The sequence below is a fragment of the Seriola dumerili genome, unplaced genomic scaffold (genome assembly GCF_002260705.1).
Source record: "Seriola dumerili isolate Sdu_G_001 unplaced genomic scaffold, Sdu_1.0 BDQW01000025.1, whole genome shotgun sequence".
In the NCBI taxonomy this organism is placed as follows: domain Eukaryota; kingdom Metazoa; phylum Chordata; class Actinopteri; order Carangiformes; family Carangidae; genus Seriola; species Seriola dumerili.
The window spans coordinates 21,936,282-21,953,524 of record NW_019174280.1 but is presented as its reverse complement, the minus strand read 5'-3'; positions in this window follow the sequence as shown (position 1 = coordinate 21,953,524).

Here is a 17,243-nt window from a genome sequence, read left to right as displayed (position 1 = left end):
GCAGGTTCATGGAGACGCACCTAGTGTCTCTAAGTGTCTAAGTTCTTCCTCTGCTGCTGGGAAACAAGGACGTTTCTTGATTAAAAAAGAAAAAAGAAAAAAGAAAAAATGAAATACAGAGGAGGTTGATGCCGTCATGTCCAGCTGACTACAGTCTGGACGTGATTAAGTGCTGTAAAGTCACATCACACACAGCTAGAGATGTGATTACAGCAGCCGGTCTGAGAGACACACGCAGCATCTGGCTTTAATCACATTTCAAAAAGCACCTACAGAACAAATTTGGCTTTAATCCGATTTTCAAAAAAAGTGCTTTAACTTTCCAAAACAAGAACGTAGCAAACAACTTAAAACAAGTCAAATTGCATTGAACTCCTTCTTAAGACTTAAGATTTAATTTAAAACACTTGTATTGTGGATGTTTTATTGCAACAGTATGGCGTCGGATGCCGGTGACATTAGCAGCCCGCTGTGACAGATTGCAGTGACGCAGCTCCACCAGTCTAACAGCACATGATCCTAGAAATAGATTGAGTCAGAGCACCATATGCTGCAAAGCAAGAAGATGCATGCAAAGATATTTTCTCTTAGGCTGGTGAGAATGTGCGTCTACAGGGATTAGACTCAGCACGGTAGATTAGTGAACTTCTTTAAAAGGATATCATGAATTCTCACTGTTGTTGCACACCTGTTTTTTTTGGGGCTATATGCTGTTTTATATTTTCCGCAGGAATCACGCACATCAGCACAAATCAGCACGGCCAAAAATTAATGTTGCTGAAACGTAATGATGGTGGGGCTATAATGCGCTCCATGCCCAGCAGGTGTTTCCCGTGATGCAGCAGTTACCCTTCACGCGGCGACACAAACAGCTCGAGGTGAAAGCTGATGTCATTTCACATTTCACGTTTTCGCTCTCTCCTTCAAGTCATTGTCCTGCGAGTGCATCTTAATGTCATTATGCCAAAGCGCTGAAGTCAAGGGCTGGCGTGAAGGGCAGTGGTTTATGTGTCTGTTTTGTTTTCCCGCTGCAGCCTGGTGGCAGCAGTTTGTCATGTATACAGGGAAGGTGACTGCGGTTACACCGGCGTGTCGTTTGGCTGAGATGACCCTGCTTGCGTTCCTCTCATGACTTACGCATTGCTCCTGTCTTTTAATATCAACTTCAATTATGGCCCAGGAGCAGCAGCTTGTCTGAGTTACACCGGCAGCGATTCAACAATATAAAAAAATAAAAATAAAAAACACGGAGCCTGAGGCAGTGTTGCTGTGCGCGGCTCCCATCGCCACATTTCTGCCATTTATTTCAGTAAGTTTGCAGGATGTGAATCATCTCCCCAGTAATCTTGGTTGTAAAAATAAACATCAATAAATAATTTGAAAGAAATTACAACAACTATTAGATTAGTCTTCCCGTAGATTTGTCTCGTTAAGTTAAAAATAACTTCTGTGTGTTTGTCTGTTTCCCTGAGCAGGATGTTGTTTTTACACTTTTTCCTTCCTTCCTTTTTCTGATGAAGTTTCTTTGAAAAGGGAAGTTGGTGGAGTGGCTGGTATTGCAGATGCTTATGCTCTCTGTGTGTAGACTCACTGTCAGTCTCAATGCTGACACAAAACAAAAAGCAGCAGCAGCAGCAGCAGCAGACTCAGAGAAACTCCCAAAACACACGACAACTTAAACACCTTCACTTTCAGATTCAAGGACAGCACTTAACGAATTTAGCCACAATGAATATCGCACTTGGCCACACCGCAGTTTCAATAATATTTCAATGAATTGTTCAGCCCTGCTTCTTTTCCATAGCAACATGAGCTGAAGCGGCTGGGCGTTGTAATATACTAAACAAACAAACAACTGAAACTTAAGATACAACTATATAATTAAATCATGATACTTGGGCTGAACTATATCCAGAGACTATGCACTTATACTGGGGATGGTTTAAGAATGTTAAATATGCTTGTTTTATGTCGAAGGTTTTGCATGAACTTGCCCCATCACCTACAGGGCGACCACTAGAGGGCAGCGTGAAGAGCATCGCATTTGGACAAACTGTAAATTACCACTTGCAATAAAAGAGTGTCCTACACATCCCACCTTCAATACACATCTCAAACATTGGCTTCAAACCAGATCTGTGATCACTTCTGACTCAGTATGCAACTAAATGTATTTGTCTTTATATTTGTATTTGTGTTTTTGTTTTATTCTACCATAGCTAGCTGATGTTCGTTAACATACACAGTCCCTATCTACTAAATAAATAAATAAATAGTTAAGATTAAAGGAATCCTTTCAACAAAAATCACACATACAGTAGCAACAGACAAGCAACCAACAAGGCATGAAATAGAAAATAAGTTAGAATAAATATAATTGAAAGAAATAAATCTTTGAGGTGTGATTTGAAGGAAGGAAGTGAGTCCATGTTACGGATCAGACACATATTTCCTAAAGTGCCCACTCTGCAGCACCATTATCAGCAGTGGGTTCGTGTCCGCTGTGGAGTCGTCAAGGTAAATACTACACTGCTGCAGTCATCTGCACTACATCAAGCGCCGGGGCCGATGCAGTGAACTACAGGGAACGCGCTGAGCCTCTGTGCGTTCAGACTAACAAGGCCAGAAGATGCATCACCCTGCAGACTAAAAGCTGCTCACAGCTGGAAAAGGTACGCGATAAGGTCTGACAAGAAAAAAGAAAAGAAAAAAGGACTTAACCTACATTCAGACAAACTCTGCACAACAACTCTGCTGCTCGCCAACCTTTAACCAGCCAGCCGTTATACACGCTGAAATACATTTAATTACTGGAGTCCTCTGTTGGGGCTGCTCTCGTTGCGTTGCGCCGGGGAGCAGCTATTGATTTCAGGTTGTCCTCTGCCTCATTAGACCGTGGCAGAGCTCTGCCCCGCAAGCTAAAAGGGAACAGCATCAATCCATAAATAAGCCGACTACACAACATCTTCTATTGTGTTGGGGTGAAATATCTGGAAGCCTGAAGGTGTGTGAGCAGCGAGCGTTCGGCCTTTTAGAGTTACTCTGGAACATTTAAGCCACAACAGGGCGGCCCACCTTTGACACCCGTGAGGGGGGGGGGGCTGGTCTGAGGTATTTGCGTTGAATCAGAGGTAATTGTGTCATTATAGTTATTACCACTTGCTCACTGCCAGTGGCCCCCACACGGGGAAGGCAGAGGCTTGAGTGAGGACAGGTGGAGTCAGAGTCACAACCAGGATCAAAATGATGATTCCCTCTGAGGACGCGCCGCCATTGATCTGCTTTCAACTCCAGGGGGTCTGCTGGGAGAAAGACGCAAACCTTGCTCGCCACGCGGCCACGGACCGGCGGCCTGGCTGCTCCCGTGTGCTTGATCACTTAATTAGAAATGCTAATACAGCTGAAGGACATGTAAAGGGATAAATTAATTCTATTTCTCACTCTTTGAATCCCCAGAGAGGATTAATGTGGCGAACCCATCTAACAGTTTCGCCTCCTGATTTTAGAGTTAAAGGCCAGCGTGACTCAGCTGTACATTAGACGTGACGGTCCTCAACTCTCTCGACACATCACACTGTCTCTTCTGTCAAACTAACCCACTGACATCAGTTTCTTATTAGATTTCAATCATGAAATTAAAAAATGCAAATAATTTTATATCTTCAACAACAAATTCAATGGTTGTTTGGGGGAAATGGAAAGTCGTGTTATTGTGCATATGTTTACTGGATCCCTACAAACGAACGTCAAAAGAACGTCAACGCGGCGGGAAAAACACAAATTACAACTTCCGGTTATGACTTTCACAATAAAACCAGAGCAGAAACAGGAATGCCAATCGTGATTGAAACTGTGGATTTCTGATTGGTTTTTGGTATTATTATGAAAAATATTGCATATATTAATATATATATATATAAATATTTGATATTATCAAATATCGGCTGAAGCCTAGCCACTAGGTAGAAGCCAAAATCTTGCAGCTTGTGTTTCTTCACCAAAACAGACGTGGACATCCGTGAAACAGTTTGTCTTGCTAATAAACTCCAAAAGGGAGAAATTCATGCAGTTAGCTTCAGGTAAGCTGCAGCTCTGACCTGAAATGAACTCACGTTAACACCAAAACCGTCCAGTCCGCTGCGACACACACTAATCATGACTATATATCTGTAAAGTGTCTCGACACTTAACAAAGAAATATCTACATATTGAACTCAACGCAGGTTCCTTTGGTGGAGTTGCTCTCTGAAAAAAGGCTCCTTTGTGTCTGCTACTCCAAACTCAGTCACTATGCAGAGCTGCCTGAGTGAGACTGAACTAAATCTCTGTGATCTTAAAAGGAAATGAGGGAAATTGATGGCTAGGCCTCCATTGCCTGTGCTTTATAATGGCTGACAGCAGAAGGAGGGGGTGGGGGGGGTGGGGGGGTGATTTCTATAGCAAATCTGAAAATTTAAATTCCAGCCCCTTCAGAGCCGGGCTAAGTTTGTGCTGACAGGTGATAATTTAAACACAGTGGAACAGCTGGTTTCAGAGCCGCACCTCACATTTGGGTAGACGTGCGCCTATGTGTGTGTGTACATGCGCATTATCTCGTGTCCATACGTGCCCGCTCGTTCGACGAGGCCCGTCATATTTCCTTCCGATGAATCCCATCCACTCACGACGCCCGGCTTCATGCATATGCATGGGGAGACAGCCTCAGAAGCCAGGAGCCAGTTAAGGTTTTCAGAGAACTCTCCGGCTCCCCAGCAGGCTGCACGCACACACACACACACACACACACACACATGCACGCACACACACACATCTGCACAGCTCCAGAGATATTCCTCCTCTCCCTCTTCCTTATTCAAGTATCTCACTTCCTCTATAAACCTGCAAAACTTTCAGTGACTTCAAAGTCAGGAGGTTTTCTTTTTTGCTGAACTCCTGCCACATGAATCACGTCTAGAAGATGTTGCTGCTGTAAAGTCAAACTGACATTAAAGGTCCCATATAGTATAATACGACGGAGTATTAGGGCGCCACACTGAGGAAGAAAAAACTGAAATTTCGAGAATTAAGTTGTAATTTTAGGTTTTGTGTTGTTTTACAGGGGAAACACCAGAAGCTTTAAAATAAGGAACATGGAGCATCCTCATCGTCATCATCATCATCTTCATCATCAGGATATTGACAGACAAACAGCAGCTGCCACTGACTGTCCTTTCACCTGTTTTTATTGGTTGATGTAATATTCCTGTTCCTACATTTTCTCACCGTATTATGACTTTTTTTCTTGAAATTTCAGATTTGAGTTTTTTTCCTTAATCAGGCTCTAATACTCCGTCGTACTGTAAAGGTAGATGTCCATGTGTTGTTTGATTATAAAGCAGGTCTAGGTTCAATATTAATACTGTGAAAGTATCAAAGCCTCAGTCCACAGAGAGTCACCGCTCTCAGACACGCCCCCAAGCCCCGCCCACCTGGACCCACCATCCAACCTTGCAGGATTTGGTTTTTCTGAGTGTTTAACCTGAAATCTGCTGTATTTTTATTCGAACAGTCAGCCAATCAGAAGAGAGACTCAGAGCCTTCTCTCTTCTGATTGGCTCACCGACCTGTTGTTACTAGAGCTCCAGAGAGAAGCCTGAGAGAGGAGATGTAAAACTAGGTTTTTGGTTCTTAAAACCACAAATATATCTTCTTATAAAACACAGGAGAAGAGGAAAATATGGAGCTTTAAAATGATTTATGCTAACACATCAGTACATGATATGTTTATCACGGGTGTTTGTTATGGTTCCTGCATATTTTTTGGTCAAATTAGCTCGACTCTGGTTCTGACTGATGCTGTCAGCGCTGTAATTTGATTGATGCAACATCTCTGTGGGTGGGCACCTGAAATAATTCATCATTTCAGATCCAACGGCTCAACGTGCAATTAACCAGCTCAGAGGCTGCTGCGGTTACAGGAATGCGCTCTGCTATAAGTTTGAACAGTTGCCACAGACTGAACTGGATCAATGAACGAGAGACAGCTAACACGTTAGCTGGAGGGAGGGATGGAGGGAGGGAGGGAGGAAGAGTGTCGAGACATGAGCACAGTGATTGATGAGCATGGTGTGGATTTACTGCTCTGCAAGCTAGACACCCCTCCTCTGTATAACAAGGGATGAACACAACACTGAGTATGTGGAAGCTGTCGGTGACTTAGCTACCACTGAAATAACATAAATGGAAATAACCTCCAGAGCGGAGGTCACCTATAGGTGGTCCACAGTCTGCATCCGGACCCAGACACCGTTCTATCCAGCCCCGAACAAGGAGCCTATAAACTACGGAGGATAATTATATTTTGACAGACACACTAAGAGACGAAAAGGTCCCATGAGAGGTAATAATATGTGGGGGAGGGGGATATAAGAGGTGGTGAGCGTGTTTATTATAAAAATGGTTGAGACTGACAGACGAGGAATTAACAGGAGATCATGTTGAAAAAGGTAAAGACCTTTTTCTTTCTGACAAGAAATTCTCACACAGTTTACATGGATGAGGTAATGCAAAGAAAGGAACGCCATGTACTGCTCTCTGTGAGGCCCAAAAATCTACAAGGAAAACTACGTTTACTGACTTTAACCATCAAACACTTTTATAGACAACAGCAGCATGAAGCACCAGCCATGCAGGGACAGATGCACAGATAGAAAAAGTCTAGAGATGACAATGAAATTCAATAGAGCCTATCACACTGAACTGAAGGGTCACGTTGAATTGTTAAAAAACAGAATGGATCCAGCAGAGCAGAGTTATCGCAGATTCACTGAAAGAGAAGACCGGTGAGAAGATGGTGACACTGTGTCAACCAAAGAATGAAAGCAGTGGTGGAAGAACTATTCAGATCCTTCTGTCAAATTATCAACACCAAAAACATTTTCAGGAGGGAGCACCTGTGCTGCTGGAGGGAAAAGTTAGTCCTGAGCCCCATGCAGGGCTCGGACGTGCTCCAGTCAGTAGGACACCGAAGAAAATGACATTGTGTCTCCTGGCACCGGCTCTCAGATAACACTGCTGCTTGGAAATGCCAAGACAGCGTCTTGCAGCTTAGTCACTGCCCTAAAATGGGGTTTCTCTTCTTTTGAAAATACACAAAATATGTGCAATAGAGTGTCAGAGTGTCGTTATATAGTTTAAATTTTCTTACACAAAAAGCAAAGAGAATTCAAATTTAAAGGTCCCGTATAGTTTAAATGTCTCTGTCCATTTGTAGTGTGATTATAGATCAGGTCTAGCTTCTATATTAATACTACATACATACACATACTATATTAAAAGCCTTAAAACCAGCCGTCAGGACTTCTGGAACTTTGTGATGTCACAACAAAGCACAGAAGAGAGACTCAGAGCCTCCTCTCTTCTGATTGGCTCACCGACCTGTTGTTACTAGAGCTCCAGAGAGAAGCCTGAGAGAGGAGATGTAAAACTACACTGAGATGGTTTTTATATCTTCTTATGGATCAACACTTAAACACTTAATAAAACACAGGAGAAGAAGAAAATATAGACCTTTAATAATCTTATTTTGAAATCAAACTGTATTTTCAACTGATATCTTTGTGACACGGCTTATATAATATTCTCCTGCCCGTAAATGCAATCATAACAGGGGAATGGCCTGTTAACATCTACTGTTTCCCAAAGGCCTGTATTTATTTGTGAGCTACACCACAATAAACCTGCATGTGATTTATGAAAACTATTTTTCAGGAACTAATGCATCACAAATGTCACAAATATCATCAATAATCAGCACAGCCAGCAGAGAGATGACTAATGTAGAATCAGCTAAAAAGACTCAAGCACACAAAACAACCTTTCAATATTACAGGGTCAACAAAGTTTTAATAGGAGAGTTAGGCATTGCCCTTCATCTGATTTATGGTTTTTGGTGTATATTTGCTCTGTTTACACATGCCAGCAGTCTTAATTTGGTGATATTTCAACACGGAAGTGTCACTTCATTTCAGAATAAGCCTATAAAGCAGCGAAGGTGCTGACACATGAGAAGAGATATGAGAGGTGGGATTAATCATGTGCCACAGAACGTGTATAAGTAGGGACGTAGCTCAGCTAAGCAACTACACTAGAGGCAGAGAGAGGCAGAGAGAGGCAGAGAGAGAGAGAGAGAGAGAGGGGGAGAGAGCAAAGACATGGGCACAGTGATGGATGAGCACAGTGTGGATTTATTGCCCTGCCTACCTACACTCAACTCCACCCCCACCCAGCTGAGGGCAGTGCTAAACTAACAGCACGTGCTGGCAGAGGCAGCAGCAGGTCTCTGAAGCAGGACAAAGTCAAAAGCCAAGGTTGGGCAGGAAAACAGCTGATACTACACCAGCATATTAGTCCAAGGTGTCCACCGTCAGTCTGACACAGCTGTTAGGACTGGTCCCCAATACTCTGCCCACTTGTGGCCACAGTAAGCTATTGTTTGTGTCTATAGTTTCTGTCATTTTCACGTGTGTGACCGTGTCCCGTTGACAAAGGCTGAGGGAAGCCGAGCAGAGAGGACAGCAGCATTTTTTGGGACGTTTGCGCGTGCACTCTGAGGATAACCCCGGGATCTCTGACGGGAGATTAGCTAAAGCCAAAGTGTGTCTGTCAAGCTGCCCTCGACTCAGCTCCCCAGATCAGTCATGATAGTGCAGGCGTTATACACATGCACAGACGCGTGTGGAAACTGAACTTGCTCATCAGAAAATTAAAGTCGGCGGGAAGTGCTGAAAGTTTGGACACAAGTGAGCAAAGTGCATCTGTTCAGGAAAACTGAGCAATATGGTTGAAAGCTCCACAACAAGTATAAGAGAAACAGCTCCAGCTCGCTCCCTCTCATTATTGTGTATGTGCTGTGAACCGACCTTCGTGGGTGCAGCCTTGTGCTTCTGGCCTGAACTGACAGACACTAATAAACCTACTTCTGTTGCTGTACAATAAAAAACAAAAAAACTCTCTGATACTGAGTTTGTTTGGTGAATGAGAGTTCAGTACATACCCTCTATTCCTCATGACTGCCAGAGGTGGAGTTGAGCACCTGGATGCTTCTTTATGCGCACACGCAGATCCAGTATCTGTAACGTAGAAAAGAGAAATTCAGATTAAAACCAACTGGACGATCAGTAACTTTACATCTAGGAAGAAAAAAGATTTAAAAAAAAAAGAAGAAGTTTATAGAGAAAGAAGAAACTTTAATGGGAAAATGTCCTGCCTCCGCCCATTCTGAATTACAAATCATCCCACCATGGAAAAGTCTGAACAACCCCCCGACTGATTCTCAGCCCGGGGAAAGGCTCATCCAGTTTCTAGTTTGCATGACAAATGGGAACGCAGCGCCGCAGCATCCAGTGGGGAAACTGAGTTAAAATACACCCACGGATGAGAATAAAACACAACTCACCAGTGTAAAATAAGCTCCTCTCTGCAGTTAATTAAAAGCAGCCACACTGAGCGAGTGGACGTCCGGGAAGAGAGGGGTCTTAAATATGAAAGTCAGAACCTGGTTGTGTAAACAGTGACCACCGCTGAGCCTCAAATAAGTGTGAGAGTGATATGACGTGCTCCTGTGGTACGTAGGAGAGACCTGACTTTACCTGTTTCTGCTTGGAGGAGCAAAGCACTAACACTGTAAAGGTTTGGCTGGTAAGTGGGCGGGGCCAACACCGCCGGCTGATATTTGCTTATCAGAGAAATATCAGTGTTGTCGAGTCAAGTCACGGAAACATTTAAAAATAATAAACATCGACCGAAGTGTTTTACAGAGAGAGGAGATTATCTTTTTTTAATGATTACAATCAAATGAAAACACAGACATAATTAAAAGCATGCGAGTAAATTAATAAATAATCAAATAAATAAATGATTCTCGATAAAACGTGATTCATAACACGACAGCAGAGAAAAAATATACAAAACAAATAAAAAAACACTGAAGACAGTGACCAGTTATTTCTTCATGATTCTATGCAACGGGACTGTGAGTGTGTTAGCATGCTGACATTAGCATTTAGCTGGAAACACTGTAAGTAGAGCTTCCCAGAGCTGCTAGCTTAGTGGTTTAACGGTCAAACGTCCACCTCAGTAGCTGGTCACATTTTCTTTAGTTCAACTGAAATTAAATAACTTTTTTTTTTCCCCCTACTGCATCACATGTTCTCTGTGAATCACATCCTGTTTTCTCCAAAAGGAGAAAATGATATTTGATATTTTTGTCGTCGGCTCTTTGTCTGTGTAGGTGAGAGACACGTTTTTCGTACAATTAAACTGTCAAATCAAAGCCGTTTCATTTTAAACCACAGGCTATTTGCATGACGCCGTCATGTCACCAGCTGTCACGCAGTTGTAACCAGACAGCAGCCTGAGACACAAGAGCCACACACTGTGAGTGTCTCTGGTTAACGTCTCGTCCTCATCTAAAAGGTTGGGACACGTTTCCGCAGACAGAATATAGGTGAGCGTGGACGGAGGCCAATTCGGAGATTTCTTCTTGGATCAACCGGTCGTCTTACGGTTACCCATAATACCCTTCTGTGTATCTTTGCCAAAGCATAATTCCAGCTTTAAGGTGCCCTGTTGAGTTTTCTTGTTAAATAACCTCGTTTATATTTACTGTTACTCGGCTCTTCCTCCACTGTGAGAATATCGCAGCTAACAAAACAATTATCCTGACCTGTGTTTGTAACTTGTCTGCTTTGCCTCTTCACTCCTGCCAGCTGCTGTAATTTTAACACATGCGCAGTTATCCTGCCCACGCACAGGGAAAAACAGACATCTGTGTAGTTTTCTTCCCCTTCATATCAAAAATAAATACATTTTTAATTACTTTTTTTATCATTATTATTATTGTCAACGCCAAAAAGGTGAGCGGGGTTTCAATTTAAACAGAGTTGGTCAGTCTCTAATTTGTGCGGAAGCCCTGAAAGGCAAGTGAAATTATCATTTTTGGCCAGGATAATATTTCCATTTTTTTTTCATCTGTATTAAGTAAAAATTTACTTGCCTAAGGTTTTTTTTTTTTGATTCATTTTATTGAATTAATTCATTTTGTCTATATTTTTCTTTCTTCAGAGAGAAAAAAAAAATCTTTCATTTGCCCCTTAGAGATGAAAAAATAAAAAAAATTTAAAAATGATCCTGGCCAAAAAGTAAATCACTTGCCTCTCAGGACTTGATGAAAAAAAACAAAAACTCAATAAATAAATAAATAAATGACTTGCCTTACAGGGCTTCCATAAACAGGCACAGTGTTAGTATAGTGAAAAAGTAGAATATAATAAGAATCTATGCCCTCCAGGTCCACTTGCTAAGATCAAGGCAATAATTCTGCCTCTAAGGAAAAAAGAAAAAAAGAAAGGAAATGAAATTACTGACATAATAAATAAAATGCATGCCACTTCTTTCACATTTTCTGCTGTGAATCAGGCTATACGTTTTCCCATGGAGAGTTATGTAGTCCAGCAATACCCAATTATGAGAAGATTATAACATAAATGTTGAAGTCAAAGCAAATAACAATCAATACGAATTATATTGTGCTTCAGTTCATATCTTCTCGCCTCAAGGGGAACTGGGAGCTAAAGAGCTGGAAATGGCGCCCGGGTCATGTTGTGATTACAGCGCCAAAGGCTAACCCAGGAGGTCAGGGGCTGCAGGGTCAAACCCCACAGGCCGACGTCCCCAAAATGAACGTGCAGCACTTTAATCAAGTAAAAAAAATAATTAAAAAAAAAATAAATAAAATAAAGAAGCGAGGCTGCATGGAGAGGAAACCCAGTAAATCACACAGGATGGGGTCACACACACGGAGCGGTGAAACTGTGCTGGATTACTGCCGCAGCGTGGAGATTACTGCTCCTGTAGGACAACAGACTCTGCCAATCATGACCATGCTTACACCACCGCGCTGACAAGGAGTGTGTTTGCCAAGCCTTGCAGAACAAATATTCATTTAATTTATGCAAATATGCACAAGAGTATATTCATTTTAATTATTAAAATGAGACAGCGCCGTGTGCAACAGATTGTTCTGCTGGTGAGTCGGCGGCGTCTTACACGTCCTCTCTAATTATTAACAGCAACACTGAACTTGGATGAAACAGAACTTGGAGAGCGCAGAATTCCCCGCGGCTCAGTCAAAAGGAGATAACATTTCTTCACACTGTGATGTACTGCTGATTTCTGCTGTCTCTCTCTCTCTCTCTCTCTCTCTCTCTCTCCGTCTTGAATTCTTAACTTTAACGATAATTTTAGTTTATTTCCACTCGGGTGGTAGTGTTGGCAAACACCTGTGGATTATGATATGATTGTACTCACCAAGTTAATCGCTGAGATCAGTGAGCGCGGCAACGGTTTCAGGGTCGTGGTTTAGTTCGCGCTGGCTCATTGTCACACTCTCATGGTTTACTGGGACACTTGGATAGAAGATGGCCAGTGTTTGTGTTATTATAATAACACCCTTTCCTGGTACGACTAGTAGTAGTAGATGCCTGCAGTGAAAAAGGTCTATAGGGGTGTCAGATAAGAAAATGCCGATGTGCGTTGTTTTGAAGGACTTGCTGTTCCTGATCTCAGCAGTTACTTAGCGACTACAGTGTTTTCTTAACTGATAAAAACAACAGCTGAAACTATGAAAGAAGGACATTTAAGCGTTTGCCCTCTTCATCTGATGCCCCCCCCCCATGGCTAAACTTTAGCATCACTAACACCGACGCACCGCAGATGAAAGAGGGAGTGGTTGAGAGATAAATGGACAGGGTGTGAGAAAGGGAGAGACAGAAGAATAGTTTCATCACGGCACGATGGATAAAGGCTGAGAGACAGCTCCTGCTTACCCCCCCGAGTTCCTGTGAAACAAAATCCATCCAAATTTAATATCAAGATATAGTGATATACGATATTATAGCTGGAGATGGGGATGGGGAAGGATGAGCACTAAGTACTCATGTAATAATGTAGTAGCTGAATGACTACTGAGTACTAGGCTTAGTCCATATCCAAAAAGTAATATCTTGATATAGTAAGTTGTTTTTTTACAATACATAATTATATTATTGTATTTTATGATTCAGGTGTTTTTTTAACAATATTATGATATTGTATTTGATGTTTCAGGTAAACTGCAGAGTCTGACCCGCTGCTTTCCTTACTGTACACTGCACCTAGGCATGTGACAAATAAAACTTTAAGCTGCTTATACCTGACACATAAAATATAATAATACAATTATATATTATTTGCAAAAAAAACACCTGACACATTACCCACAATAATACTGTATTTTTGGATAACCCTATTTTTACATGAGTACTTAGTACTAATGCGTCAGATCACACCCATCTTCAAACTAGGTCTTTATTTTGATTTCAACTACACACCTGTAAAGTTTAGTGACTGTATCCTGCAGGTTGTGACGCTATTGTGGTCAAAATCTGTCCACAGACAGACAGACAGACAGACAGACAGACAGATAGACAGATGGACAGACAGACAGATAGACAGACAGATGGACAGACAGACAGACAGACAGACAGACAGACAGACAGACAGACAAGACAGACAGACAGACAGACAGATGGACAGGCAGATCCTGCTACAGTAAGTGTCTCTAGAATCACTTTTTGCTATGATGGCGCACACACAGACTCACAAAATGAAAACAACACCAGCCACACTGTTTTGCAGCTGCTTAATATTCTGGTGGACAAAGATAGACTGTATATTTAATCTTATAAAGTCACTTATCTGTGTTCCAAGTGAAAAAATAAACTTCCTGAGATTAAAAAACAGGATTATAAATCTGCAAATTCTGTCCCCAAAGTACTTGAAAATTGACTTTATAAAAGTCATTCAAACTTTCTCCCAAGAACGCCAGAAACAATCCCCCCGTGTTACTGCGTCCATGATGTCCCCTGCTGCTCTCCTATAGGCCTGTTTGTTAATTAGTCTGGATGTCTTTTGTGGGGCTATAGCAGTAAAATAATTAACAATGACAAATAGCTTTCGTGTCCACTCGCTCTTATCCCACCTCCACAGCTGTGGGGATCTCGCTCCTCCGCAACCTGTTTTTATCAGGCCACGGGAGCCAAACTAAAACTGCTAATGCGTTAATTTATAACATGACCTGGCATCAGACTGAATGGGAGGAGGGGGGGGGGGAGGTTGGTTGGGTGAAAAATTGCAGTGTCACCACATGAGTCCACTTTTAGCCCTCCTGCTTCAAGTTACTGTGTATGCGCTGATACAGCCCTGGAAAGCAGATGTCCTTGTGTGCGTCGTGTCCATTGTGATTATTAATGGGTGACACTTAACCACGTGCAGGAGCGGGATCTCTCACCGACAGACAGGGGGAGACTCGACATGGCAACACACGTCAATCAAGGTGGAGCGAAAAGAGAGAAAATACGTGGGGTGGGTGGGAGGGGGTGTTGTCATGGGAGACGTTGCGAAGTGATAGAAATAGCTGTGTAAAGAATAAAAATAGAGAGCGGAGAGAGACGTTCACGCCACACAGATGGCTGTGCAGTCACAGGGTGAGGTGAGTGTGAATGTTGGATCATCAGTTTCAGTCAGGCCTCCCATTTCTGACATCAGAACGATGTACAGGGAGGGGGGGGTTTCTGAAGAAGCCCCTCTGAAGACGCGTACTTGCCCCCCTAACTTTAGTTAGAGGTGGACCTGATAACCTACCCAGTGCAGGGTTCGAATTATGGAGGGGAACGGGAGGTCTGACCCCTCTGATTAAGACTTGAACCCTCTAAAAGACGTAAACACAACAATTCAGAAACAACATTTATCATAACCTTGACATTAGCTGAACGTCTCCTCCCCCTGCCTCACTCCTATCAGTTGCTTGTGACCTAAAGTCTCTGATCCTGTGCGTTGCGACACTGTAGGTAAATGTAAGTAGCAGTAGCTAACTAATTAGCTTGTTTAATACACTTTACTTTCTTAACTTCAGAATTTCTGAATCAGATTGTGTCAAGTTTCTTATTAAAGCTAATGCTAGCTAGTTTCGAAATATAGCTTTAAGTTATAATCTAGCTAACTACTGTTAGCTAGTTTCCAAAACGTAGGCTTAAGCTATAGTTTAGCTAACTAATGTTAGCTAGCTGATTTACCTCATTTACAATGAGGCAGAAGGTAGAAAGGTAGAAAGTAATTAAGTGCATTTACTCTAAATACTGTACATATGTACAGAGTTCAGGTACTTGTATTTACATTTAATGCTACTTTATACTTCCACTCCACTACATTCAGAAATATTGTAGTTTTTACTTATTTATTTGTCAGCTTTAGTTAAACAAGCAAGATATTGTAAGGACTATAACACTTCAGTTCACTGAAGCACACGCCTGCACTGCACTGGGTTCCCTCTCGCTCCCTGGTTGTCCTTGTATAATTTGACTCTGCTGCAGTATACAGGTGATAATACACTCATCTGACAGTTTATTAGCTACTGTACACCTCTAGCTAAAACTAAAGCAGCAACATGGCTGGTTTTTAAATGGATGAAAACTGCAATGGACAGCCAATTAAAAGATTTCATAACTACCTATTTTTGCATGTACTTTTTTTATTGCTGTTAATCATGATGCCTCCAAGCCTTCTTAGTGTCCTTTGCATTTATTTATTAAATTATTAAATCTAGTACACTACTAGTCGACACCTGATCAGAAAATCCATCAATCCATTTTCATTTTCAAGTTCTGTCTGGATGTTTTGAGTACCTGACGATACCTCTAAAGGCCAAGGCGTATGACAAACATCAAAACACCAAAGCCCATTATTTTACAAGCCCACACACTGCCTTGACTCACCAGGATAAACCACTGTCTTACTTCCTTGACGACTTCTTTTATCTGTATGGCTCATTCAAGAAGTGCTTCAAACTCCGCTGACACAAGTCTAATGACGCAACACTCCACTCCTTAAGCAATCCACAATATCATTAATCTGGTCACTCCCCGAGCTCCCTTTCAGCCCGACGGTCTGGAACAACACCCACATGACCGATCAAAACAGTCAATGCAGAGAAAACTCATTTTGGCTGCTTGTGTCTGCAATTTCACTCTTCAAAGCCCCAAATTGCCCATGATTGAGGGTTGAAATGTTGAGATGTGAATCAACTGGTAAATCAAGAGCTTTGCTGTCAGACTAAACTCCCTCCACAGCGTTAACAGTTGGGTACAACACTGCTGCAACTTGATAGAAGTAGTCAGAAACTTGAAGCATAGGTCATCCAGCTTTTCCACGTTGCCAGCAGTTAAAGACTCGTGTTGAAATAAGGATTTGAATATTCAGTAAGTCTTACATCAGTTAACTACCACACACAAAGTATTATTGCCTCAAGTCAGTCAGTCTTAATGTAGTAGCATAAATCGCAATAACTGTTGAAAAAAAGAAGTTGCAGCTTTTTAAAGTATTAATTCCCTCTTCACGTAATTGGATAGAATACCAAGGTGCCTGGCAGCATTTTTTATGGGACGGCCCTGTCAGGAGTGCAGATTGTGTTTTGAGGCAGAGTGAAGGCGGAGCGCTGAGTGACAGTGAATCTTGGAAATGGGACTCTTTAGAACATTATCTGCCATAAATTACAGAGGAGGATCTCCGCTCAAGGTCAAGCTGTAAATGTGACAGCCTTCAAGCAAAGCCCACCACCATCAGCTGAGGCTTCATCAAGAAAGCACCCTCCGACTTTTATCAGCATCACCCGGTGATGCTCCCACCAATGGCCCGTTGAGGAGGGAGCATGACCCAGTCCAACGTTAGAGCGGGCCAGTAAAAGATGGTCAGTCTCAATCTAAACCAGTATAAAAGACTAATAACGGAGGACAGACAATTACTTGGCAGCTCCCATAAAGACTTGAAAGGTTGAACTTTGCTCTTGGGTGGCACCTTGTAAAATGTGTCACCTGGTCCTTATGATCTCTTATGAGCTCACGAAGGCTATCCATTTTAATTTAGATGTAGATTATAACTGATTTGTGAGCAACATTAAACACAAGACACTGAAACATATCAGTGGCTGCTGCTTTCACGAAAACATAAAAAGCCCATATTTTCCTCTCTGAGCCTCTCTTCTGATTGGCTGACTGTTTTCTGAGTGATCCAATAAAAAAAAATAAAAAAATAGCAGATTTCAGATAAAACACTCAGAGAAACCAAATCCTGCAAGGTTTGGATGGTGGGTCCAGGTGGGCGGGGCTTGG